The sequence below is a fragment of the Nelumbo nucifera genome, chromosome 4, assembly GCF_055504915.1.
Source record: "Nelumbo nucifera cultivar China Antique chromosome 4, China Antique-T2T, whole genome shotgun sequence".
In the NCBI taxonomy this organism is placed as follows: domain Eukaryota; kingdom Viridiplantae; phylum Streptophyta; class Magnoliopsida; order Proteales; family Nelumbonaceae; genus Nelumbo; species Nelumbo nucifera.
The window spans coordinates 53,004,986-53,024,222 of NC_142652.1; the positions used below are offsets into that span (position 1 = coordinate 53,004,986).

Below are 19,237 nucleotides of genomic sequence, written 5' to 3' on the forward strand. Positions count from 1 at the left end.
TAAAATTGGGGTGCAACACGAGGACTTCCCAGGAGGTCACCCATCCTAGTACTACTCTCGCCCAAGCACGCTTAACTTCGGAGTTCTGATTGGATCCGGTGCATTAGTGCTGGTATGATCGCACCCGTTTAATTCATGCTCGCTTAGTTCTTTATGACCTATCTTGCTCCCTTCCATTAATTGTTTTAGATTTGAAAAAAATGTGTATGCAGCCTTCTTCCCTTGGTAACCGTGCACAAGCTCCTACGTGAGCGGAGTGTTTGCTTTTCAGATCTGCCGCACCTCCGGATAGATGCAATACTATCGCGGGGCCCACAATGCACGACGAATGCCAAAAGCCCGGTTTTTTCACGGTTCCCATTCAGTAATGACAATCGTGCCGCAAATGGTCCGAGTATCCGGCGCGTTGTTTGCGTTTGTCTCGCCGAAACGACAAATGGAATTTGCAAATACGATATCGAAATAAAATATTAATAAAATTGGGGTGCAACACGAGGACTTCCCAGGAGGTCACCCATCCTAAGACTACTCCCGCCCATGCACACTTAACTTCGGAGTTCTGATGGGATCCGGTGCATTAGTGCTGGTATGATCGCACCCGTTTAATTCATGCTCGCTTAGATCTTTATGCACTATCTTGCTCCCCTCCATTAATTGTTTTAGACTTGAAAAAACTGTGTATGCAGCCTTCCTCCCTTGGTAACCGTGCACAAGCTCCTACGTGAGCAGAGTGTTTGTTTTTCAGATCTGCCGCACCCCCGGATAGATGCAATACTATCGCGGGGCCCACAATGCACGATGAATGCCAAAAGCCCGGTTTTTGCACGGTTCCCATTCAGTAATGACGATCGTGCCGCAAATGGTCCGAGTATCCGGCGCGTTGTTTGAGTTTGTCTCGCCGACACGACAAATGGAATTTGCAAATACGATATCGAAATAAAATATTAATAAAATTGGGGTGAAACACAAGGACTTCCCAGGAGGTCACGCATCCTAATACTACTCTCGCCCAAGCACACTTAACTTCGGAGTTCTGATGGGATCCAGTGCATTAGTGCTGGTATGATCGCACCCGTTTAATTCATGCTCGCTTAGATCTTTATGCACTATTTTGCTCCCCTCCATTAATTGTTTTAGATTTGAAAAAACTGTGTATGCAGCCTTCCTCCCTTGGTAACCGTGCACAAGCTCCTACGTGAGCAGAGTGTTTGCATTTCAGATCTGCCGCACCCCCGGATAGATGCAATACTATCGCGGGGCCCACAATGCATGACGAATGCCGAAAGCCCGGTTCTTGCATCGTTGCCATTCAGTAATGACGATCGTGCCGCAAATGGTCCGAGTATCCGACGCATTGTTTCCAGTTGTCTCCCAGAAACAACAAATGGAATTTGCAAATACAAATCAAAATAAAATATTAATAAAATTGGGGTGCAACACGAGGACTTCCCAGGAGGTCACCCATCCTAGTACTACTCTCGCCCAAGCACGCTTAACTTCGGAGTTCTGATGGGATCCGGTGCATTAGTGCTGGTATGATCGCACCCGTTTAATTCATGCTCGCTTAGATCTTTGTGCACTATCTTGCTCCCCTCCATTAATTGTTTTAGACTTGAAAAAACTGTGTATGCAGCCTTCCTCCCTTGGTAACCGTGCACAAGCTCTTACGTGAGCAGAGTGTTTGCTTTTTAGAACTGCCGCACCCCCGGATAGATGCAATACTATCGCGGGGCCCACAATGCATGACGAATGCCGAAAGCCCGGTTCTTGCATCGTTGCCTTTCAGTAATGACGATCGTGCCGCAAATGGTCCGAGTATCCGACGCATTGTTTCCAGTTGTCTCCCAGAAACAACAAATGGAATTTGCAAATACAAATCAAAATAAAATATTAATAAAATTGGGGTGCAACACGAGGACTTCCCAGGAGGTCACCCATCCTAGTACTACTCTCGCCCAAGCACGCTTAACTTCGGAGTTCGGATGGGATCCGGTGCATTAGTGCTGGTATGATCGCACCCGTTTAATTCATGCTCGCTTAGATCTTTATGCACTATCTTGCTCCCCTCCATTAATTGTTTTAGACTTGAAAAAACTGTGTATGCAGCCTTCCTCCCTTGGTAACCGTGCACAAGCTCTTACGTGAGCAGAGTGTTTGCTTTTTAGATCTGCCGCACCCCCGGATAGATGCAATACTATCGCGGGGCCCACAATGCACGACGAATGCCAAAACCCCGGTTTTTTCACGGTTCCCATTCAGTAATGACAATCGTGCCGCAAATGGTCCAAGTATCCGGCGCGTTGTTTGCGTTTGTCTCGCCGAAACGACAAATGGAATTTGCAAATACGATATCGAAATAAAATATTAATAAAATTGGGGTGCAACACGAGGACTTCCCAGGAGGTCACCCATCCTAGGACTACTCCCGCCCATGCACACTTAACTTCGGAGTTCTGATGGGATCCGGTGCATTAGTGCTGGTATGATCGCACCCGTTTAATTCATGCTCGCTTAGATCTTTATGCACTATCTTGCTCCCCTCCATTAATTGTTTTAGACTTGAAAAAACTGTGTATGCAGCCTTCCTCCCTTGGTAACCGTGCACAAGCTCCTACGTGAGCAGAGTGTTTGCATTTCAGATCTGCCGCACCCCCGGATAGATGCAATACTATCGCGGGGCCCACAATGCACGACGAATGCCAAAAGCCCGGTTTTTGCACGGTTCCCATTCAGTAATGACGATCGTGCCGCAAATGGTCCGAGTATCCGGCGCGTTGTTTGAGTTTGTCTCGCCGACACGACAAATGGAATTTGCAAATACGATATCGAAATAAAATATTAATAAAATTGGGGTGAAACACAAGGACTTCCCAGGAGGTCACCCATCCTAATACTACTCTCGCCCAAGCACACTTAACTTCGGACTTCTGATGGGATCCGGTGCATTTGTGCTGGTATGATCGCACAAGTTTAATTCATGCTCGCTTAGATCTTTATGAACTATCTTGCTCCTTTCCATTAATTGTTTTAGATTTGAAAAAAATGTGTATGCAGCCTTCCTCCCTTGGTAACCGTGCACAAGCTCCTACGTGAGAAGAGTGTTTGCATTTCAGATCTGCCGCACCCCCGGATAGATGCAATACTATCGCGGGGCCCACAATGCATGACGAATGCCGAAAGCCCGGTTCTTGCATCGTTGCCATTCAGTAATGACGATCGTGCCGCAAATGGTCCGAGTATCCGACGCATTGTTTCCAGTTGTCTCCCAGAAACAACAAATGGAATTTGCAAATACAAATCAAAATAAAATATTAATAAAATTGGGGTGCAACACGAGGACTTCCCAGGAGGTCACCCATCCTAGTACTACTCTCGCCCAAGCACGCTTAACTTCGAAGTTCTGATGGGATCCGGTGCATTAGTGCTGGTATGATCGCACCCGTTTAATTCATGCTCGCTTAGATCTTTATGCACTATCTTGCTCCCCTCCATTAATTGTTTTAGACTTGAAAAAACTGTGTATGCAGCCTTCCTCCCTTGGTAACCGTGCACAAGCTCTTACGTGAGCAGAGTGTTTGCTTTTTAGATCTGCCGCACCCCCGGATAGATGCAATACTATCGCGGGGCCCACAATGCATGACGAATGCCGAAAGCCCGGTTCTTGCATCGTTGCCATTCAGTAATGACGATCGTGCCGCAAATGGTCCGAGTATCCGACGCATTGTTTCCAGTTGTCTCCCAGAAACAACAAATGGAATTTGCAAATACAAATCAAAATAAAATATTAATAAAATTGGGGTGCAACACGAGGACTTCCCAGGAGGTCACCCTTCCTAGTACTACTCTCGCCCAAGCACGCTTAACTTCAGAGTTCTGATGAGATCCGGTGCATTAGTGCTGGTATGATCGCACCCGTTTAATTCATGCTCGCTTAGATCTTTGTGCACTATCTTGCTCCCCTCCATTAATTGTTTTAGACTTGAAAAAACTGTGTATGCAGCCTTCCTCCCTTGGTAACCGTGCACAAGCTCCTACGTGAGCAGAGTGTTTGCTTTTCAGATCTGTCGCACCCCCGGATAGATGCAATACTATCGCGGGGCCCACAATGCACGACGAATGCCAAAAGCCCGGTTTTTGCACGGTTCTCATACAGTAATGACGATTGTGCCGCAAATGGTCCGAGTATCCGGCGCGTTGTTTGCGTTTGTCTCGCCGAAACGACAAATGGAATTTGCAAATACGATATCGAAATAAAATATTAATAAAATTGGGGTGCAACACGAGGACTTCCCAGGAGGTCACCCATCCTAGTACTACTCTCGCCCAAGCACGCTTAACTTCGGAGTTCTGATGGGATCCGGTGCATTAGTGCTGGTATGATCGCACCCGTTTAATTCATGCTCGCTTAGATCTTTATGCACTATCTTGCTCCCCTCCATTAATTGTTTTAGACTTGAAAAAACTGTGTATGCAGCCTTCCTCCCTTGGTAACCGTGCACAAGCTCTTACGTGAGCAGAGTGTTTGCTTTTTAGATCTGCCGCACCCCCGGATAGATGCAATACTATCGCGGGGCCCACAATGCATGACGAATGCCGAAAGCCCGGTTCTTGCATCGTTGCCATTCAGTAATGACGATCGTGCCGCAAATGGTCCGAGTATCCGACGCATTGTTTCCAGTTGTCTCCCAGAAACAACAAATGGAATTTGCAAATACAAATCAAAATAAAATATTAATAAAATTGGGGTGCAACACGAGGACTTCCCAGGAGGTCACCCATCCTAGTACTACTCTCGCCCAAGCACGCTTAACTTCGGAGTTCTGATGGGATCCGGTGCATTAGTACTGGTATGATCGCACCCGTTTAATTCATGCTCGCTTAGATCTTTATGCACTATCTTGCTCCCCTCCATTAATTGTATTAGACTTGAAAAAAACTGTGTATGCAGCCTTCCTCCCTTGGTAACCGTGCACAAGCTCTTACGTGAGCAGAGTGTTTGCTTTTTAGATCTGCCGCACCCCCGGATAGATGCAATACTATCGCGGGGCCCACAATGCACGACGAATGCCAAAAGCCCGGTTTTTTCACGGTTCCCATTCAGTAATGACAATCGTGCCGCAAGTGGTCCGAGTATCCGGCGCGTTGTTTGCGTTTGTCTCGCCGAAACGACAAATGGAATTTGCAAATACGATATCGAAATAAAATATTAATAAAATTGGGGTGCAACACGAGGACTTCCCAGGAGGTCACCCATCCTAGGACTACTCCCGCCCATGCACACTTAACTTCGGAGTTCTGATGGGATCCGGTGCATTAGTGCTGGTATGATCGCACCCGTTTAATTCATGCTCGCTTAGATCTTTATGCACTATCTTGCTCCCCTCCATTAATTGTTTTAGATTTGAAAAAACTGTGTATGCAGCCTTCCTCCCTTGGTAACCGTGCACAAGCTCCTACGTGAGCAGAGTGTTTGCATTTCAGATCTGCCGCACCCCCGGATAGATGCCATACTATCGCGGGGCCCACAATGCATGACGAATGCCGAAAGCCCGGTTCTTGCATCGTTGACATTCAGTAATGACGATCGTGCCGCAAATGGTCCGAGTATCCGACGCATTGTTTCCAGTTGTCTCCCAGAAACAACAAATGGAATTTGCAAATACAAATCAAAATAAAATATTAATAAAATTGGGGTGCAACACGAGGACTTCCCAGGAGGTCACCCATCCTAGTACTACTCTCGCCCAAGCACGCTTAACTTCGAAGTTCTGATGGGATCCGGTGCATTAGTGCTGGTATGATCGCACCCGTTTAATTCATGCTCGCTTAGATCTTTATGCACTATCTTGCTCCCCTCCATTAATTGTTTTAGACTTGAAAAAACTGTGTATGCAGCCTTCCTCCCTTGGTAACCGTGCACAAGCTCTTACGTGAGCAGAGTGTTTGATTTTTAGATCTGCCGCACCCCCGGATAGATGCAATACTATCGCGGGGCCCACAATGCATGACGAATGCCGAAATCCCGGTTCTTGCATCGTTGCCATTCAGTAATGACGATCGTGCCGCAAATGGTCCGAGTATCCGACGCATTGTTTCCAGTTGTCTCCCAGAAACAACAAATGGAATTTGCAAATACAAATCAAAATAAAATATTAATAAAATTGGGGTGCAACACGAGGACTTCCCAGGAGGTCACCCTTCCTAGTACTACTCTCGCCCAAGCACGCTTAACTTCAGAGTTCTGATGAGATCCGGTGCATTAGTGCTGGTATGATCGCACCCGTTTAATTCATGCTCGCTTAGATCTTTGTGCACTATCTTGCTCCCCTCCATTAATTGTTTTAGACTTGAAAAAACTGTGTATGCAGCCTTCCTCCCTTGGTAACCGTGCACAAGCTCCTACGTGAGCAGAGTGTTTGCTTTTCAGATCTGTCGCACCCCCGGATAGATGCAATACTATCGCGGGGCCCACAATGCACGACGAATGCCAAAAGCCCGGTTTTTGCACGGTTCTCATACAGTAATGACGATTGTGCCGCAAATGGTACGAGTATCCGGCGCGTTGTTTGCGTTTGTCTCGCCGAAACGACAAATGGAATTTGCAAATACGATATCGAAATAAAATATTAATAAAATTGGGGTGCAACACGAGGACTTCACAGGAGGTCACCCATCCTAGTACTACGCTCGCCCAAGCACACTTAACTTCGGAGTTCTGATGGATTCCGGTGCATTAGTGTTGGTATGATCGCACCCGTTTAATTCATGCTCGCTTAGATCTTTATGCACTATCTTGCTCCCCTCCATTAATTGTTTTAGATTTGAAAAAACTGTGTATGCAGCCTTCCTCCCTTGGTAACCGTGAACAAGCTCCTACGTGAGCAGAGTGTTTGCATTTCAGATCTGCCGCACCCCCGGATAGATGCAATACTATCGCGGGGCCCACAATGCATGACGAATGCCGAAAGCCCGGTCTTTGCATCGTTGCCATTCAGTAATGACGATCGTGCCGCAAATGGTCCGAGTATCCGACGCATTGTTTCCAGTTGTCTCCCAGAAACAACAAATGGAATTTGCAAATACAAATCAAAATAAAATATTAATAAAATTGGGGTGCAACACGAGGACTTCCCAGGAGGTCACCCATCCTAGTACTACTCTCGCCCAAGCACGCTTAACTTCGGAGTTCTGATTGGATCCGGTGCATTAGTGCTGGTATGATCGCACCCGTTTAATTCATGCTCGCTTAGATCTTTATGACCTATCTTGCTCCCTTCCATTAATTGTTTTAGATTTGAAAAAAATGTGTATGCAGCCTTCTTCCCTTGGTAACCGTGCACAAGCTCCTATGAGCGGAGTGTTTGCTTTTCAGATCTGCCGCACCTCCGGATAGATGCAATACTATCGCGGGGCCCACAATGCACGACGAATGCCAAAAGCCCGGTTTTTTCACGATTCCCATTCAGTAATGACAATCGTGCCGCAAATGGTCCGAGTATCCGGCGCGTTGTTTGCGTTTGTCTCGCCGAAACGACAAATGGAATTTGCAAATACGATATCGAAATAAAATATTAATAAAATTGGGGTGCAACACGAGGACTTCCCAGGAGGTCACCCATCCTAGGACTACTCCCGCCCATGCACACTTAACTTCGGAGTTCTGATGGGATCCGGTGCATTAGTGCTGGTATGATCGCACCCGTTTAATTCATGCTCGCTTAGATCTTTATGCACTATCTTGCTCCCCTCCATTAATTGTTTTAGACTTGAAAAAACTGTGTATGCAGCCTTCCTCCCTTGGTAACCGTGCACAAGCTCCTACGTGAGCAGTGTGTTTGTTTTTCAGATCTGCCGCACCCCCGGATAGATGCAATACTATCGCGGGGCCCACAATGCACGATGAATGCCAAAAGCCCGGTTTTTGCACGGTTCCCATTCAGTAATGACGATCGTGCCGCTAATGGTCCGAGTATCCGGCGCGTTGTTTGAGTTTGTCTCGCCGACACGACAAATGGAATTTGCAAATACGATATCGAAATAAAATATTAATAAAATTGGGGTGAAACACAAGGACTTCCCAGGAGGTCACCCATCCTAATACTACTCTCGCCCAAGCAAACTTAACTTCGGAGTTCTGATGGGATCCGGTGCATTAGTGCTGGTATGATCGCACCCGTTTAATTCATGCTCGCTTAGATCTTTATGCACTATCTTGCTCCCCTCCATTAATTGTTTTAGATTTGAAAAAACTGTGTATGCAGCCTTCCTCCCTTGGTAACCGTGCACAAGCTCCTACGTGAGCAGAGTGTTTGCATTTCAGATCTGCCGCACCCCCGGATAGATGCAATACTATCGCGGGGCCCACAATGCATGACGAATGCCGAAAGCCCGGTTCTTGCATCGTTGCCATTCAGTAATGACGATCGTGCCGCAAATGGTCCGAGTATCCGACGCATTGTTTCCAGTTGTCTCCCAGAAACAACAAATGGAATTTGCAAATACAAATCAAAATAAAATATTAATAAAATTGGGGTGCAACACGAGGACTTCCCAGGAGGTCACCCATCCTAGTACTACTCTCGCCCAAGCACGCTTAACTTCGGAGTTCTGATGGGATCCGGTGCATTAGTACTGGTATGATCGCACCCGTTTAATTCATGCTCGCTTAGATCTTTATGCACTATCTTGCTCCCCTCCATTAATTGTTTTAGACTTGAAAAAAACTGTGTATGCAGCCTTCCTCCCTTGGTAACCGTGCACAAGCTCTTACGTGAGCAGAGTGTTTGCTTTTTAGATCTGCCGCACCCCCGGATAGATGCAATACTATCGCGGGGCCCACAATGCACGACGAATGCCAAAAGCCCGGTTTTTTCACGGTTCCCATTCAGTAATGACAATCGTGCCGCAAGTGGTCCGAGTATCTGGCGCGTTGTTTGCGTTTGTCTCGCCGAAACGACAAATGGAATTTGCAAATACGATATCGAAATAAAATATTAATAAAATTGGGGTGCAACACGAGGACTTCCCAGGAGGTCACCCATCCTAGGACTACTCCCGCCCATGCACACTTAACTTCGGAGTTCTGATGGGATCCGGTGCATTAGTGCTGGTATGATCGCACCCGTTTAATTCATGCTCGCTTAGATCTTTATGCACTATCTTGCTCCCCTCCATTAATTGTTTTTGATTTGAAAAAACTGTGTATGCAGCCTTCCTCCCTTGGTAACCGTGCACAAGCTCCTACGTGAGCAGAGTGTTTGCATTTCAGATCTGCCGCACCCCCGGATAGATGCCATACTATCGCGGGGCCCACAATGCATGACGAATGCCGAAAGCCCGGTTCTTGCATCGTTGCCATTCAGTAATGACGATCGTGCCGCAAATGGTCCGAGTATTCGACGCATTGTTTCCAGTTGTCTCCCAGAAACAACAAATGGAATTTGCAAATACAAATCAAAATAAAATATTAATAAAATTGGGGTGCAACACGAGGACTTCCCAGGAGGTCACCCATCCTAGTACTACTCTCGCCCAAGCACGCTTAACTTCGGAGTTCTGATGGGATACGGTGCATTAGTGCTGGTATGATCGCACCCGTTTAATTCATGCTCGCTTAGATCTTTATGCACTATCTTGCTCCCCTCCATTAATTGTTTTAGACTTGAAAAAACTGTGTATGCAGCCTTCCTCCCTTGGTAACCGTGCACAAGCTCTTACGTGAGCAGAGTGTTTGCTTTTTATATCTGCCGCACCCCCGGATAGATGCAATACTATCGCGGGGCCCACAATGCATGACGAATGCCGAAAGCCCGGTTCTTGCATCGTTGCCATTCAGTAATGACGATCGTGCCGCAAATGGTCCGAGTATCCGACGCATTGTTTCCAGTTGTCTCCCAGAAACAACAAATGGAATTTGCAAATACAAATCAAAATAAAATATTAATAAAATTGGGGTGCAACACGAGGACTTCCCAGGAGGTCACCCATCCTAGTACTACTCTCGCCCAAGCACGCTTAACTTCGGAGTTCTGATGGGATCCGGTGCATTAGTACTGGTATGATCGCACCCGTTTAATTCATGCTCGCTTAGATCTTTATGCACTATCTTGCTCCCCTCCATTAATTGTTTTAGACTTGAAAAAAACTGTGTATGCAGCCTTCCTCCCTTGGTAACCGTGCACAAGCTCTTACGTGAGCAGAGTGTTTGCTTTTTAGATCTGCCGCACCCCCGGATAGATGCAATACTATCGCGGGGCCCACAATGCACGACGAATGCCAAAAGCCCGGTTTTTTCACGGTTCCCATTCAGTAATGACAATCGTGCCGCAAGTGGTCCGAGTATCCGGCGCGTTGTTTGCGTTTGTCTCGCCGAAACGACAAATGGAATTTGCAAATACGATATCGAAATAAAATATTAATAAAATTGGGGTGCAACACGAGGACTTCCCAGGAGGTCACCCATCCTAGGACTACTCCCGCCCATGCACACTTAACTTCGGAGTTCTGATGGGATCCGGTGCATTAGTGCTGGTATGATCGCACCCGTTTAATTCATGCTCGCTTAGATCTTTATGCACTATCTTGCTCCCCTCCATTAATTGTTTTAGATTTGAAAAAACTGTGTATGCAGCCTTCCTCCCTTGGTAACCGTGCACAAGCTCCTACGTGAGCAGAGTGTTTGCATTTCAGATCTGCCGCACCCCCGGATAGATGCCATACTATCGCGGGGCCCACAATGCATGACGAATGCCGAAAGCCCGGTTCTTGCATCGTTGACATTCAGTAATGACGATCGTGCCGCAAATGGTCCGAGTATCCGACGCATTGTTTCCAGTTGTCTCCCAGAAACAACAAATGGAATTTGCAAATACAAATCAAAATAAAATATTAATAAAATTGGGGTGCAACACGAGGACTTCCCAGGAGGTCACCCATCCTAGTACTACTCTCGCCCAAGCACGCTTAACTTCGGAGTTCGGATGGGATCCGGTGCATTAGTGCTGGTATGATCGCACCCGTTTAATTCATGCTCGCTTAGATCTTTATGCACTATCTTGCTCCCCTCCATTAATTGTTTTAGACTTGAAAAAACTGTGTATGCAGCCTTCCTCCCTTGGTAACCGTGCACAAGCTCTTACGTGAGCAGAGTGTTTGCTTTTTAGATCTGCCGCACCCCCGGATAGATGCAATACTATCGCGGGGCCCACAATGCACGACGAATGCCGAAAGCCCAGTTCTTGCATCGTTGCCATTCAGTAATGACGATCGTGCCGCAAATGGTCCGAGTATCCGACGCATTGTTTCCAGTTGTCTCCCAGAAACAACAAATGGAATTTGCAAATACAAATCAAAATAAAATATTAATAAAATTGGGGTGCAACACGAGGACTTCCCAGGAGGTCACCCTTCCTAGTACTACTCTCGCCCAAGCACGCTTAACTTCAGAGTTCTGATGAGATCCGGTGCATTAGTGCTGGTATGATCGCACCCGTTTAATTCATGCTCGCTTAGATCTTTGTGCACTATCTTGCTCCCCTCCATTAATTGTTTTAGACTTGAAAAAACTGTGTATGCAGCCTTCCTCCCTTGGTAACCGTGCACAAGCTCCTACGTGAGCAGAGTGTTTGCTTTTCAGATCTGTCGCACCCCCGGATAGATGCAATACTATCGCGGGGCCCACAATGCACGACGAATGCCAAAAGCCCGGTTTTTGCACGGTTCTCATACAGTAATGACGATTGTGCCGCAAATGGTCCGAGTATCCGGCGCGTTGTTTGCGTTTGTCTCGCCGAAACGACAAATGGAATTTGCAAATACGATATCGAAATAAAATATTAATAAAATTGGGGTGCAACACGAGGCTTTCACAGGAGGTCACCCATCCTAGTACTACGCTCGCCCAAGCACACTTAACTTCGGAGTTCTGATGGGATCCGGTGCATTAGTGTTGGTATGATCGCACCCGTTTAATTCATGCTCGCTTAGATCTTTATGCACTATCTTGCTCCCCTCCATTAATTGTTTTAGATTTGAAAAAACTGTGTATGCAGCCTTCCTCCCTTGGTAACCGTGAACAAGCTCCTACGTGAGCAGAGTGTTTGCATTTCAGATCTGCCGCACCCCCGGATAGATGCAATACTATCGCGGGGCCCACAATGCATGACGAATGCCGAAAGCCGGTTCTTGCATCGTTGCCATTCAGTAATGACGATCGTGCCGCAAATGGTCCGAGTATCCGACGCATTGTTTCCAGTTGTCTCCCAGAAACAACAAATGGAATTTGCAAATACAAATCAAAATAAAATATTAATAAAATTGGGGTGCAACACGAGGACTTCCCAGGAGGTCACCCATCCTAGTACTACTCTCGCCCAAGCACGCTTAACTTCGGAGTTCTGATTGGATCCGGTGCATTAGTGCTGGTATGATCGCACCCGTTTAATTCATGCTCGCTTAGTTCTTTATGACCTATTTTGCTCCCTTCCATTAATTGTTTTAGATTTGAAAAAAATGTGTATGCAGCCTTCTTCCCTTGGTAACCGTGCACAAGCTCCTACGTGAGCGGAGTGTTTGCTTTTCAGATCTGCCGCACCTCCGGATAGATGCAATACTGACGCGGGGCCCACAATGCACGACGAATGCCAAAAGCCCGGTTTTTTCACGGTTCCCATTCAGTAATGACAATCGTGCCGCAAATGGTCCGAGTATCCGGCGCGTTGTTTGCGTTTGTCTCGCCGAAACGACAAATGGAATTTGCAAATACGATATCGAAATAAAATATTAATAAAATTGGGGTGCAACACGAGGACTTCCCAGGAGGTCACCCATCCTAAGACTACTCCCGCCCATGCACACTTAACTTCGGAGTTCTGATGGGATCCGGTGCATTAGTGCTGGTATGATCGCACCCGTTTAATTCATGCTCGCTTAGATCTTTATGCACTATCTTGCTCCCCTCCATTAATTGTTTTAGACTTGAAAAAACTGTGTATGCAGCCTTCCTCCCTTGGTAACCGTGCACAAGCTCCTACGTGAGCAGAGTGTTTGTTTTTCAGATCTGCCGCACCCCCGGATAGATGCAATACTATCGCGGGGCCCACAATGCACGATGAATGCCAAAAGCCCGGTTTTTGCACGGTTCCCATTCAGTAATGACGATCGTGCCGCAAATGGTCCGAGTATCCGGCGCGTTGTTTGAATTTGTCTCGCCGACACGACAAATGGAAATTGCAAATACGATATCGAAATAAAATATTAATAAAATTGGGGTGAAACACAAGGACTTCCCAGGAGGTCACCCATCCTAATACTACTCTCGCCCAAGCACACTTAACTTCGGAGTTCTGATGGGATCCAGTGCATTAGTGCTGGTATGATCGCACCCGTTTAATTCATGCTCGCTTAGATCTTTATGCACTATCTTGCTCCCCTCCATTAATTGTTTTAGATTTGAAAAAACTGTGTATGCAGCCTTCCTCCCTTGGTAACCGTGCACAAGCTCCTACGTGAGCAGAGTGTTTGCATTTCAGATCTGCCGCACCCCCGGATAGATGCAATACTATCGCGGGGCCCACAATGCATGACGAATGCCGAAAGCCCGGTTCTTGCATCGTTGCCATTCAGTAATGACGATCGTGCCGCAAATGGTCCGAGTATCCGACGCATTGTTTCCAGTTGTCTCCCAGAAACAACAAATGGAATTTGCAAATACAAATCAAAATAAAATATTAATAAAATTGGGGTGCAACACGAGGACTTCCCAGGAGGTCACCCATCCTAGTACTACTCTCCCCCAACCACGCTTAACTTCGGAGTTCTGATGGGATCCGGTGCATTAGTGCTGGTATGATCGCACCCGTTTAATTCATGCTCGCTTAGATCTTTGTGCACTATCTTGCTCCCCTCCATTAATTGTTTTAGACTTGAAAAAACTGTGTATGCAGCCTTCCTCCCTTGGTAACCGTGCACAAGCTCTTACGTGAGCAGAGTGTTTGCTTTTTAGAACTGCCGCACCCCCGGATAGATGCAATACTATCGCGGGGCCCACAATGCATGACGAATGCCGAAAGCCCGGTTCTTGCATCGTTGCCTTTCAGTAATGACGATCGTGCCGCAAATGGTCCGAGTATCCGACGCATTGTTTCCAGTTGTCTCCCAGAAACAACAAATGGAATTTGCAAATACAAATCAAAATAAAATATTAATAAAATTGGGGTGCAACACGAGGACTTCCCAGGAGGTCACCCATCCTAGTACTACTCTCGCCCAAGCACGCTTAACTTCGGAGTTCTGATGGGATCCGGTGCATTAGTGCTGGGATGATCGCACCCGTTTAATTCATGCTCGCTTAGATTTTTATGCACTATCTTGCTCCCCTCCATTAATTGTTTTAGACTTGAAAAAAACTGTGTATGCAGCCTTCCTCCCTTGGTAACCGTGCACAAGCTCTTACGTGAGCAGAGTGTTTGCTTTTTAGATCTGCCGCACCCCCGGATAGATGCAATACTATCGCGGGGCCCACAATGCACGACGAATGCCAAAAGCCCGGTTTTTTCACGGTTCCCATTCAGTAATGACAATCGTGCCGCAAGTGGTCCGAGTATCCGGCGCGTTGTTTGCGTTTGTCTCGCCGAAACGACAAATGGAATTTGCAAATACGATATCGAAATAAAATATTAATAAAATTGGGGTGCAACACGAGGACTTCCCAGGAGGTCACCCATCCTAGGACTACTCCCGCCCATGCACACTTAACTTCGGAGCTCTGATGGGATCCGGTGCATTAGTGCTGGTATGATCGCACCCGTTTAATTCATGCTCGCTTAGATCTTTATGCACTATCTTGCTCCCCTCCATTAATTGTTTTTTATTTGAAAAAACTGTGTATGCAGCCTTCCTCCCTTGGTAACCGTTCACAAGCTCCTACGTGAGCAGAGTGTTTGCATTTCAGATCTGCCGCACCCCCGGATAGATGCCATACTATCGCGGGGCCCACAATGCATGACGAATGCCGAAAGCCCGGTTCTTGCATCGTTGCCATTCAGTAATGACGATCGTGCCGCAAATGGTCCGAGTATCCGACGCATTGTTTCCAGTTGTCTCCCAGAAACAACAAATGGAATTTGCAAATACAAATCAAAATAAAATATTAATAAAATTGGGGTGCAACACGAGGACTTCCCAGGAGGTCACCCATCCTAGTACTACTCTCCCCCAACCACGCTTAACTTCGGAGTTCTGATGGGATCCGGTGCATTAGTGCTGGTATGATCGCACCCGTTTAATTCATGCTCGCTTAGATCTTTGTGCACTATCTTGCTCCCCTCCATTAATTGTTTTAGACTTGAAAAAACTGTGTATGCAGCCTTCCTCCCTTGGTAACCGTGCACAAGCTCTTACGTGAGCAGAGTGTTTGCTTTTTAGAACTGCCGCACCCCCGGATAGATGCAATACTATCGCGGGGCCCACAATGCATGACGAATGCCGAAAGCCCGGTTCTTGCATCGTTGCCTTTCAGTAATGACGATCGTGCCGCAAATGGTCCGAGTATCCGACGCATTGTTTCCAGTTGTCTCCCAGAAACAACAAATGGAATTTGCAAATACAAATCAAAATAAAATATTAATAAAATTGGGGTGCAACACGAGGACTTCCCAGGAGGTCACCCATCCTAGTACTACTCTCGCCCAAGCACGCTTAACTTCGGAGTTCTGATGGGATCCGGTGCATTAGTGCTGGGATGATCGCACCCGTTTAATTCATGCTCGCTTAGATTTTTATGCACTATCTTGCTCCCCTCCATTAATTGTTTTAGACTTGAAAAAAACTGTGTATGCAGCCTTCCTCCCTTGGTAACCGTGCACAAGCTCTTACGTGAGCAGAGTGTTTGCTTTTTAGATCTGCCGCACCCCCGGATAGATGCAATACTATCGCGGGGCCCACAATGCACGACGAATGCCAAAAGCCCGGTTTTTTCACGGTTCCCATTCAGTAATGACAATCGTGCCGCAAGTGGTCCGAGTATCCGGCGCGTTGTTTGCGTTTGTCTCGCCGAAACGACAAATGGAATTTGCAAATACGATATCGAAATAAAATATTAATAAAATTGGGGTGCAACACGAGGACTTCCCAGGAGGTCACCCATCCTAGGACTACTCCCGCCCATGCACACTTAACTTCGGAGCTCTGATGGGATCCGGTGCATTAGTGCTGGTATGATCGCACCCGTTTAATTCATGCTCGCTTAGATCTTTATGCACTATCTTGCTCCCCTCCATTAATTGTTTTTTATTTGAAAAAACTGTGTATGCAGCCTTCCTCCCTTGGTAACCGTTCACAAGCTCCTACGTGAGCAGAGTGTTTGCATTTCAGATCCGCCGCACCCCCGGATAGATGCCATACTATCGCGGGGCCCACAATGCATGACGAATGCCGAAAGCCCGGTTCTTGCATCGTTGCCATTCAGTAATGACGATCGTGCCGCAAATGGTCCGAGTATCCGACGCATTGTTTCCAGTTGTCTCCCAGAAACAACAAATGGAATTTGCAAATACAAATCAAAATAAAATATTAATAAAATTGGGGTGCAACACGAGGACTTCCCAGGAGGTCACCCATCCTACTACTACTCTCGCCCAAGCACGCTTAACTTCGGAGTTCTGATGGGATCCGGTGCATTAGTGCTGGTATGATCGCACCCGTTTAATTCATGCTCGCTTAGATCTTTATGCACTATCTTGCTCCCCTCCATTAATTGTTTTAGACTTGAAAAAACTGTGTATGCAGCCTTCCTCCCTTGGTAACCGTGCACAAGCTCTTACGTGAGCAGAGTGTTTGCTTTTTAGATCTGCCGCACCCCCGGATAGATGCAATACTATCGCGGGGCCCACAATGCATGACGAATGCCGAAAGCCCGGTTCTTGCATCGTTGCCATTCAGTAATGACGATCGTGCCGCAAATGGTCCGAGTATCCGACGCATTGTTTCCAGTTGTCTCCCAGAAACAACAAATGGAATTTGCAAATACAAATCAAAATAAAATATTAATAAAATTGGGGTGCAACACGAGGACTTCCCAGGAGGTCACCCATCCTAGTACTACTCTCGCCCAAGCACGCTTAACTTCGGAGTTCTGATGGGATCCGGTGCATTAGTACTGGTATGATCGCACCCGTTTAATTCATGCTCGCTTAGATCTTTATGCACTATCTTGCTCCCCTCCATTAATTGTTTTAGACTTGAAAAAACTGTGTATGCAGCCTTCCTCCCTTGGTAACCTTGCACAAGCTCTTACGTGAGCAGAGTGTTTGCTTTTTAGATCTGCCGCACCCCCGGATAGATGCAATACTATCGCGGGGCCCACAATGCACGACGAATGCCAAAAGCCCGGTTTTTTCACGGTTCCCATTCAGTAATGACAATCGTGCCGCAAGTGGTCCGAGTATCCGGCGCGTTGTTTGCGTTTGTCTCGCCGAAACGACAAATGGAATTTGCAAATACGATATCGAAATAAAATATTAATAAAATTGGGGTGCAACACGAGGACTTCCCAGGAGGTCACCCATCCTAGGACTACTCCCGCCCATGCACACTTAACTTCGGAGTTCTGATGGGATCCGGTGCATTAGTGCTGGTATGATCGCACCCGTTTAATTCATGCTCGCTTAGATCTTTATGCACTATCTTGCTCCCCTCCATTAATTGTTTTAGATTTGAAAAAACTGTGTATGCAGCATTCCTCCCTTGGTAACCGTGCACAAGCTCCTACGTGAGCAGAGTGTTTGCATTTCAGATCTGCCGCACCCCCGGATAGATGCCATACTATCGCGGGGCCCACAATGCATGACGAATGCCGAAAGCCCGGTTCTTGCATCGTTGCCATTCAGTAATGACGATCGTGCCGCAAATGGTCCGAGTATCCGACGCATTGTTTCCAGTTGTCTCCCAGAAACAACAAATGGAATTTGCAAATACAAATCAAAATAAAATATTAATAAAATTGGGGTGCAACACGAGGACTTCCCAGGAGGTCACCCATCCTAGTAATACTCTCGCCCAAGCACGCTTAACTTCGGAGTTCGGATGGGATCCGGTGCATTAGTGCTGGTATGATCGCACCCGTTTAATTCATGCTCGCTTAGATCTTTATGCACTATCTTGCTCCCCTCCATTAATTGTTTTAGACTTGAAAAAACTGTGTATGTAGCCTTCCTCCCTTGGTAACCGTGCACAAGCTCTTACGTGAGCAGAGTGTTTGCTTTTTAGATCTGCCGCACCCCCGGATAGATGCAATACTATCGCGGGGCCCACAATGCACGACGAATGCCAAAACCCCGGTTTTTTCACGGTTCCCATTCAGTAATGACAATCGTGCCGCAAATGGTCCAAGTATCCGGCGCGTTGTTTGCGTTTGTCTCGCCGAAACGACAAATGGAATTTGCAAATACGATATCGAAATAAAATATTAATAAAATTGGGGTGCAACACGAGGACTTCCCAGGAGGTCACCCATCCTAGGACTACTCCCGCCCATGCACACTTAACTTCGGAGTTCTGATGGGATCCGGTGCATTAGTGCTGGTATGATCGCACCCGTTTAATTCATGCTCGCTTAGATCTTTATGCACTATCTTGCTCCCCTCCATTAATTGTTTTAGACTTGAAAAAACTGTGTATGTAGCCTTCCTCCCTTGGTAACCGTGCACAAGCTCCTACGTGAGCAGAGTGTTTGCTTTTCAGATCTGCCGCACCCCCGGATAGATGCAATACTATCGCGGGGCCCACAATGCACGACGAATGCCAAAAGCCCGGTTTTTTCACGGTTCCCATTCAGTAATGACAATCGTGCCGCAAATGGTCCAAGTATCCGGCGCGTTGTTTGAGTTTGTCTCGCCGACACGACAAATGGAATTTGCAAATACGATATCGAAATAAAATATTAATAAAATTGGGGTGAAACACAAGGACTTCCCAGGAGGTCACCCATCCTAATACTACTCTCGCCCAAGCACACTTAACTTCGGACTTCTGATGGGATCCGGTGCATTTGTGCTGGTATGATCGCACAAGTTTAATTCATGCTCGCTTAGATCTTTATGAACTATCTTGCTCCTTTCCATTAATTGTTTTAGATTTGAAAAAAATGTGTATGCAGCCTTCCTCCCTTGGTAACCGTGCACAAGCTCCTACGTGAGAAGAGTGTTTGCATTTCAGATCTGCCGCACCCCCGGATAGATGC

General features: G+C 46.7%; 35 non-coding genes and 6 pseudogenes across 35 annotated transcripts; all 41 read right to left on the bottom strand.

The window, feature by feature from the left end:
- Positions 1-7: 7 nt before the first annotated feature.
- LOC148798388 (5S ribosomal RNA) lies at positions 8-126 on the bottom strand. Its single transcript, XR_016072738.1, has one exon. It is a non-coding gene; the product is annotated as a 5S ribosomal RNA (ribosomal RNA).
- A 355-nt stretch (positions 127-481) lies between these two features.
- Positions 482-600, bottom strand: LOC148798389 (5S ribosomal RNA). The gene has a single exon (XR_016075705.1). It is a non-coding gene; the product is annotated as a 5S ribosomal RNA (ribosomal RNA).
- Positions 601-955: 355 nt separating this feature from the next.
- Positions 956-1,074, bottom strand: LOC148798390 (5S ribosomal RNA; annotated as a pseudogene).
- Positions 1,075-1,428: 354 nt separating this feature from the next.
- On the bottom strand, positions 1,429-1,547 carry LOC148798391 (5S ribosomal RNA). Its single transcript, XR_016075474.1, has one exon. It is a non-coding gene; the product is annotated as a 5S ribosomal RNA (ribosomal RNA).
- A 354-nt stretch (positions 1,548-1,901) lies between these two features.
- On the bottom strand, positions 1,902-2,020 carry LOC148798392 (5S ribosomal RNA). Its single transcript, XR_016075657.1, has one exon. It is a non-coding gene; the product is annotated as a 5S ribosomal RNA (ribosomal RNA).
- Positions 2,021-2,375: 355 nt separating this feature from the next.
- Positions 2,376-2,494, bottom strand: LOC148798393 (5S ribosomal RNA). Its single transcript, XR_016074299.1, has one exon. It is a non-coding gene; the product is annotated as a 5S ribosomal RNA (ribosomal RNA).
- Positions 2,495-2,849: 355 nt separating this feature from the next.
- On the bottom strand, positions 2,850-2,968 carry LOC148798394 (5S ribosomal RNA; annotated as a pseudogene).
- A 354-nt stretch (positions 2,969-3,322) lies between these two features.
- LOC148798395 (5S ribosomal RNA) lies at positions 3,323-3,441 on the bottom strand. Its single transcript, XR_016071832.1, has one exon. It is a non-coding gene; the product is annotated as a 5S ribosomal RNA (ribosomal RNA).
- A 354-nt stretch (positions 3,442-3,795) lies between these two features.
- LOC148798396 (5S ribosomal RNA) lies at positions 3,796-3,914 on the bottom strand. The gene has a single exon (XR_016074456.1). It is a non-coding gene; the product is annotated as a 5S ribosomal RNA (ribosomal RNA).
- A 355-nt stretch (positions 3,915-4,269) lies between these two features.
- LOC148798397 (5S ribosomal RNA) lies at positions 4,270-4,388 on the bottom strand. Its single transcript, XR_016075485.1, has one exon. It is a non-coding gene; the product is annotated as a 5S ribosomal RNA (ribosomal RNA).
- Positions 4,389-4,742: 354 nt separating this feature from the next.
- On the bottom strand, positions 4,743-4,861 carry LOC148798398 (5S ribosomal RNA). The gene has a single exon (XR_016071168.1). It is a non-coding gene; the product is annotated as a 5S ribosomal RNA (ribosomal RNA).
- A 356-nt stretch (positions 4,862-5,217) lies between these two features.
- LOC148798399 (5S ribosomal RNA) lies at positions 5,218-5,336 on the bottom strand. The gene has a single exon (XR_016074300.1). It is a non-coding gene; the product is annotated as a 5S ribosomal RNA (ribosomal RNA).
- A 354-nt stretch (positions 5,337-5,690) lies between these two features.
- Positions 5,691-5,809, bottom strand: LOC148798400 (5S ribosomal RNA). The gene has a single exon (XR_016071833.1). It is a non-coding gene; the product is annotated as a 5S ribosomal RNA (ribosomal RNA).
- A 354-nt stretch (positions 5,810-6,163) lies between these two features.
- On the bottom strand, positions 6,164-6,282 carry LOC148798401 (5S ribosomal RNA). Its single transcript, XR_016074457.1, has one exon. It is a non-coding gene; the product is annotated as a 5S ribosomal RNA (ribosomal RNA).
- Positions 6,283-6,637: 355 nt separating this feature from the next.
- Positions 6,638-6,756, bottom strand: LOC148798402 (5S ribosomal RNA; annotated as a pseudogene).
- A 354-nt stretch (positions 6,757-7,110) lies between these two features.
- LOC148798403 (5S ribosomal RNA) lies at positions 7,111-7,229 on the bottom strand. The gene has a single exon (XR_016072740.1). It is a non-coding gene; the product is annotated as a 5S ribosomal RNA (ribosomal RNA).
- A 353-nt stretch (positions 7,230-7,582) lies between these two features.
- On the bottom strand, positions 7,583-7,701 carry LOC148798404 (5S ribosomal RNA). Its single transcript, XR_016074301.1, has one exon. It is a non-coding gene; the product is annotated as a 5S ribosomal RNA (ribosomal RNA).
- A 355-nt stretch (positions 7,702-8,056) lies between these two features.
- Positions 8,057-8,175, bottom strand: LOC148798405 (5S ribosomal RNA; annotated as a pseudogene).
- A 354-nt stretch (positions 8,176-8,529) lies between these two features.
- Positions 8,530-8,648, bottom strand: LOC148798406 (5S ribosomal RNA). Its single transcript, XR_016071169.1, has one exon. It is a non-coding gene; the product is annotated as a 5S ribosomal RNA (ribosomal RNA).
- A 356-nt stretch (positions 8,649-9,004) lies between these two features.
- On the bottom strand, positions 9,005-9,123 carry LOC148798407 (5S ribosomal RNA). Its single transcript, XR_016074302.1, has one exon. It is a non-coding gene; the product is annotated as a 5S ribosomal RNA (ribosomal RNA).
- Positions 9,124-9,477: 354 nt separating this feature from the next.
- On the bottom strand, positions 9,478-9,596 carry LOC148798408 (5S ribosomal RNA). Its single transcript, XR_016073624.1, has one exon. It is a non-coding gene; the product is annotated as a 5S ribosomal RNA (ribosomal RNA).
- Positions 9,597-9,950: 354 nt separating this feature from the next.
- On the bottom strand, positions 9,951-10,069 carry LOC148798409 (5S ribosomal RNA). The gene has a single exon (XR_016071170.1). It is a non-coding gene; the product is annotated as a 5S ribosomal RNA (ribosomal RNA).
- Positions 10,070-10,425: 356 nt separating this feature from the next.
- LOC148798410 (5S ribosomal RNA) lies at positions 10,426-10,544 on the bottom strand. The gene has a single exon (XR_016074303.1). It is a non-coding gene; the product is annotated as a 5S ribosomal RNA (ribosomal RNA).
- A 354-nt stretch (positions 10,545-10,898) lies between these two features.
- Positions 10,899-11,017, bottom strand: LOC148798411 (5S ribosomal RNA). Its single transcript, XR_016075770.1, has one exon. It is a non-coding gene; the product is annotated as a 5S ribosomal RNA (ribosomal RNA).
- Positions 11,018-11,371: 354 nt separating this feature from the next.
- Positions 11,372-11,490, bottom strand: LOC148798412 (5S ribosomal RNA). The gene has a single exon (XR_016074458.1). It is a non-coding gene; the product is annotated as a 5S ribosomal RNA (ribosomal RNA).
- A 355-nt stretch (positions 11,491-11,845) lies between these two features.
- Positions 11,846-11,964, bottom strand: LOC148798413 (5S ribosomal RNA). The gene has a single exon (XR_016075487.1). It is a non-coding gene; the product is annotated as a 5S ribosomal RNA (ribosomal RNA).
- Positions 11,965-12,317: 353 nt separating this feature from the next.
- Positions 12,318-12,436, bottom strand: LOC148798414 (5S ribosomal RNA). The gene has a single exon (XR_016072741.1). It is a non-coding gene; the product is annotated as a 5S ribosomal RNA (ribosomal RNA).
- Positions 12,437-12,791: 355 nt separating this feature from the next.
- Positions 12,792-12,910, bottom strand: LOC148798415 (5S ribosomal RNA). The gene has a single exon (XR_016075706.1). It is a non-coding gene; the product is annotated as a 5S ribosomal RNA (ribosomal RNA).
- Positions 12,911-13,265: 355 nt separating this feature from the next.
- Positions 13,266-13,384, bottom strand: LOC148798416 (5S ribosomal RNA; annotated as a pseudogene).
- A 354-nt stretch (positions 13,385-13,738) lies between these two features.
- Positions 13,739-13,857, bottom strand: LOC148798417 (5S ribosomal RNA). The gene has a single exon (XR_016075687.1). It is a non-coding gene; the product is annotated as a 5S ribosomal RNA (ribosomal RNA).
- A 354-nt stretch (positions 13,858-14,211) lies between these two features.
- Positions 14,212-14,330, bottom strand: LOC148798418 (5S ribosomal RNA). The gene has a single exon (XR_016071893.1). It is a non-coding gene; the product is annotated as a 5S ribosomal RNA (ribosomal RNA).
- Positions 14,331-14,686: 356 nt separating this feature from the next.
- On the bottom strand, positions 14,687-14,805 carry LOC148798419 (5S ribosomal RNA). The gene has a single exon (XR_016075715.1). It is a non-coding gene; the product is annotated as a 5S ribosomal RNA (ribosomal RNA).
- A 354-nt stretch (positions 14,806-15,159) lies between these two features.
- LOC148798420 (5S ribosomal RNA) lies at positions 15,160-15,278 on the bottom strand. Its single transcript, XR_016075688.1, has one exon. It is a non-coding gene; the product is annotated as a 5S ribosomal RNA (ribosomal RNA).
- A 354-nt stretch (positions 15,279-15,632) lies between these two features.
- Positions 15,633-15,751, bottom strand: LOC148798421 (5S ribosomal RNA). The gene has a single exon (XR_016071894.1). It is a non-coding gene; the product is annotated as a 5S ribosomal RNA (ribosomal RNA).
- A 356-nt stretch (positions 15,752-16,107) lies between these two features.
- Positions 16,108-16,226, bottom strand: LOC148798422 (5S ribosomal RNA). The gene has a single exon (XR_016075716.1). It is a non-coding gene; the product is annotated as a 5S ribosomal RNA (ribosomal RNA).
- A 354-nt stretch (positions 16,227-16,580) lies between these two features.
- On the bottom strand, positions 16,581-16,699 carry LOC148798423 (5S ribosomal RNA). The gene has a single exon (XR_016071326.1). It is a non-coding gene; the product is annotated as a 5S ribosomal RNA (ribosomal RNA).
- Positions 16,700-17,053: 354 nt separating this feature from the next.
- Positions 17,054-17,172, bottom strand: LOC148798424 (5S ribosomal RNA). The gene has a single exon (XR_016071171.1). It is a non-coding gene; the product is annotated as a 5S ribosomal RNA (ribosomal RNA).
- A 355-nt stretch (positions 17,173-17,527) lies between these two features.
- On the bottom strand, positions 17,528-17,646 carry LOC148798425 (5S ribosomal RNA). The gene has a single exon (XR_016074305.1). It is a non-coding gene; the product is annotated as a 5S ribosomal RNA (ribosomal RNA).
- Positions 17,647-18,000: 354 nt separating this feature from the next.
- LOC148798426 (5S ribosomal RNA) lies at positions 18,001-18,119 on the bottom strand. Its single transcript, XR_016071881.1, has one exon. It is a non-coding gene; the product is annotated as a 5S ribosomal RNA (ribosomal RNA).
- A 355-nt stretch (positions 18,120-18,474) lies between these two features.
- LOC148798427 (5S ribosomal RNA) lies at positions 18,475-18,593 on the bottom strand. Its single transcript, XR_016074306.1, has one exon. It is a non-coding gene; the product is annotated as a 5S ribosomal RNA (ribosomal RNA).
- Positions 18,594-18,948: 355 nt separating this feature from the next.
- LOC148798428 (5S ribosomal RNA) lies at positions 18,949-19,067 on the bottom strand (annotated as a pseudogene).
- Positions 19,068-19,237: the final 170 nt, after the last annotated feature.